Source organism: Octopus bimaculoides, chromosome 11, assembly GCF_001194135.2.
Source record: "Octopus bimaculoides isolate UCB-OBI-ISO-001 chromosome 11, ASM119413v2, whole genome shotgun sequence".
NCBI lineage: Eukaryota > Metazoa > Mollusca > Cephalopoda > Octopoda > Octopodidae > Octopus > Octopus bimaculoides.
This window is the reverse complement of record NC_068991.1, coordinates 60,149,742-60,154,132: the sequence shown is the minus strand read 5'-3', so window position 1 is coordinate 60,154,132 and position 4,391 is coordinate 60,149,742. Positions and strand designations below refer to the sequence as shown.

Sequence of the window (4,391 nt, the reverse complement as noted above, 5' to 3'; positions counted from 1 at the left end):
GCGCGCGCGAACGTCGACGCTCAGTGAGTCGGGATGTTCGCCACGACTAAGCCCCGGCCGGAGCACGCAACGAAGACAACAGGCAAAAGGAAGAGGAAGAAATAACACGGAGACCATACGTTGGGTAGCGGAACTAACTTTTTCTTCTTTTTAGCAAGCAAACAAAACATTACATCATCAATACATGGCATAACATTGCGTAACAATAAATTCAATAGCATATAACAATAGCGCATGCACCATAATCAAAGGTTTACAATCATTACATAAGCAAGAGTTCGTACATCAAGTCCATTAAAAGTTCTTTTACTTCTTTGTTTTCTTTTCAGTTAAACAACATGTAACGAAGTTCTTTCTTTTTTTCTCTTTTAAGTTAACATCACAGTTAACAGTTCTTTTAACACATGTAACGACAAGTACATTTTTCTTGGAAGAATATTTACACAAACCTTTACCGTAATAATTTCCTTTCTTTCAAAACTCTCACTATAATCCACAAAGTAGTGACCAGCTGACTACTACGATCTCTTGGCTGCCACAACAGTTCCATCCCTGTCCCTCTCTCTCTGAGACTCTATGCATTTCTGCTTACTCGTACCTGCTGACCATAGGCCCTCTCTCTCGGCCTCTCTCTGTCAAACTTATCACTCTTCATCTTCACTGGCTCTCGTTCTTCATTCAACTACTGGACATCTTCACTTCATCCAACTCCCTGGCCAACTGCCTTCGCCAACTGCTTGATCCCAACTCCGTACGCCAACTGCTTCGGCCAACTGCCTGTACCCAACTCGACTGCCTGTTACTAACTCCGTACGCCAACTGCTTGATGCCAACTCCCCTCGCCAACTGCTTGATGCCAACTGCTGCGGCCAACTGTTCGCGCCAATTCTTTGTTTATCACAAATACCGTAGCTTTACAGTGCTACCTTACCCCCTCCCAAAGCTGGGTCAGTCTAGTACAATTCCTCACTTGTTTTTCTGAACTTTTGGTGACCGGAAAGGGTCACCGATCACTCCTACGCTAAAAATAGCTGTACTTGTTCACAAGACAAAGGAAATACCATTATCCTCAACAGCCAGAATACGGTTTCAAAACCCAGCTCGGGAGATAATGATATAACATTAATTTGTATTTTCGGTGGTCGCATCAATATATATGTGTGTGTAGACAGACAAATATATATGTATATACACATGCAACATATATGTAAAGACATACATACATACATACATACATACATACGTTTAGTGTACATGAACAAAGGCACGAGGCCTAGTAGTTAGTCAAAACCGTGGCTACTATGCTCGGGGCGGGCAGTGCATTATGTTCTTGAGTAAAACATTAAAACATTTCATTACACGTTGTTCTGCAATCACTTCGACATTTGATATGTTGTACGCCGTGTACCAGCACAGGCAATGTCGATTTGGATGGAGAGAGTGAGCTAACGTACAACACCAGCATATACGACGCGAGAGTCCGCCATACATACATGCTCAGAGAAACAGAAATCTCACATACACACATCTAGACAAAGTGGGCAAGGTGGCAAATTGGCAAAAATTTTAGAGCATCGAACAGAATGTATTGCAGTGTTTTTTTCGGTCTTTCTAATCTCTGAGTTCAAATCCCACCGAGTACAGGTTTGCATTTCATTGTTTCCGCGTCAAAAATGAAACACCAATCAAGTACTGATATACTTATCTTACCCTCAGAATTTACTATCGTCAGCAAGATGTTGACTTGCAGAAAATAAAACGAAGGAAGTGGACGGTAAACCGTTTTCATATTATCCCACGAAAATTCCATAACAAGCGCCATAATAAAGACCTCACATTATTTCCGTTAATGAATCAATTTTTGATATACTCTATTTTCCTTTTTCATATGTTACTCTTTATTCGGGGAAAGATGTGTGTGTGTGTGTGTGTGTGTGTGTGTGTGTGTGTGTGTGTGTGTGTGTGTGTATTTATGTGTAAAGGCTAGAAGGCTGAAACTCCGAAATCACTATTAACCTCTTCTTGTAAAAGAATATATATATAATATATTTTATCTATTTCTTTAACAATTATTTTCGTATAAATCAGGTATTCGGGAAGACAACTAACACTCCTAAAAACTGAATTGCTATATTATGTTATCACCTTATGCAAAGTACATCATCATCCTGGCACATGTTGAGACCACTACCAGACGAAGGCCTCACCATTTTCTCTACACCAAATACGATTTAATGTTTTCTGCATCCATGTTTGGGCGCTAAAGAATTTAGCAAAAACTCTATTCCAACTTCTGCTCTTTCTCTCCTTTTTCTGGATGTGGTATCCACTCTCACATTTTTTTTCAGACCGGTATGATCTCAAAAATTCAATCATTTAGTGTTAATTCTTTATAATCAAAGAATACACACTACTAAATGATATATCATTCTTCATTGATAATCATGAAATATATCATATCTCCTTATTTGTCATTTACGTATAGAATATATGCCAATGATCAAATAACACTTGTCGAGAAAGTCTACCCCAGTTCAATTAATATATAAGGAACAACTCATACGGCAAACATTTTCTGTTCAATTCTTGGGAATGAGACTCTGGAGGTCTAGAAACGTTGGATATGGATTTAGGAACTATTTAAAAATAGTTAAAATGTATGTAAAAATATATGTGTGAGCATATGTATGCCAAACTATATACATTGCCTTGCAGGTAATTTGAACCTAAGATAAGATCGTTTGTAAGAAGTGTATACGCATATATATAGAGAGAAAAGGGAGCAAGGGAAAAGGCTAGGAAAAGGGACGTACGTCTATATAAATAACTTACTGTTAATAAAAGGCAGACGGCGTTTCGTTCCGTTACTTAATAGGTGAAAAAATGTATATAGTAAGCACACAAACGAAATGTAAAAGACATAATGCATATTGAGTGCACAAACGGACAGAAGACAGACACAGAAGGTCCCTAATTCTTAATCAGTTATCGACCAGATAATCACACAGCAATGTCTGTATCCTATGTCGATTATAACTACACTATCGTAATGTACCTGGTGGAAAATGATGTCTAGCTATTTATTTGTTATATGGTGGTCTTTCTACATGTTAAAGTGTATTTATCTTGATGTATTGTCAGTTCTTCTCTGACAGGTATCAGTGGGATATAGCCTTTTTTCTCGATCTGCTGTACATTGCGATCTACATTGTTCAGTATAGAATTATTTAATACAGTAAGATGTGATTTGAAGGTGATCTAGTTGCAATTACTCGCAGATTAGTAACCGTGTAGAGGATCACTCGTTAGATATCTTTAAGTTGTTAAATTGGACGACTTCACCTTGTTATTGTGCTTTGATATAACAATGTATTATTCTTTAGCATAGCAGGATATTCGAAACAAGTATCACGGAAAACACGCAACTGTAATTCACGGATGTTAGTGCTAATTACATTGTCGGATCGTATTAAGTATATGGGTGTGTACGAGTGTATAAATTCATGTGCTCACGCACACACACAAACACACACACACACACACACGCACACACACGCACATACACACACGCACACACGCACATACAAGCACGCACACAAACACACACACACACACACACACACACACACATATATATATATATATTGCTTTAACTTATTATGTGGAGAGTATCGTTGCTTTAGCTTTATACTGTTGTCATTGTTATTGAAGTCTTATTATCATATTTACTGTGAATCTCCAAAGCTACCACAGGGAGCCATACTTTCTGTGTAAGTATCTTGTTTTGTTCATTGTGTATATTCAAACATGATTTTTTTTGTGACAAAGAAATGCGGTAGGCACCATTAATAATTATCTCCCGAACTAGACCTTATCTATTTCCTTATCCAAAGCATTTTCATAAGTTTGTTCCAAACGTTCATACTTGTTTTCAGACTTTTAGTTAGTCCTTATTTCATATCTTATGAGTAATATAAAGCTTTCCTTTTATAAGTATCAAGTACTTAGAAAAAATTGGGAATGTGCGTTGTTTATGATGTGCATGGATGTAGAGAAATATGTTCTATGTATCATAGGAAACATACAGGAAATATTGATTATATCTCATTATTATTATTATTATTATTATTATTATTATTATTATTATTATTATTATTATTATTATACACTAGTATTCCCGCCTCGGCAAAAATGCCGACAGTTTTATTAATGAGAGAAAATGGCACAATGAGGAAAACTATTAATAATTGTCATAATTTAGTAAATATATGTACACACAAAGAATTGAGACACTTGAAGAATAAGATGCAATGTCTTGGTTGAAAATATTACCCACATAATGTATGTTTGTGTATATACACTCACATATACACACGTATGTCATATCTTTC

At 36.6% G+C, this 4,391-nt stretch overlaps 1 protein-coding gene across 2 annotated transcripts in view; it reads left to right on the top strand.

The window, feature by feature from the left end:
* Positions 1–9: 9 nt before the first annotated feature.
* Positions 10–4,391, top strand: part of LOC106869681 (alpha-2Da adrenergic receptor) — a 26,389-nt gene continuing 22,007 nt past the window's right edge. The window contains exon 1 of one of the 2 annotated variants that reach the window (XM_014915509.2): positions 10–124. The gene's annotated coding sequence lies outside the window, so the exon portion shown is untranslated. The other variant, XM_014915508.2, reaches the window with a different exon arrangement.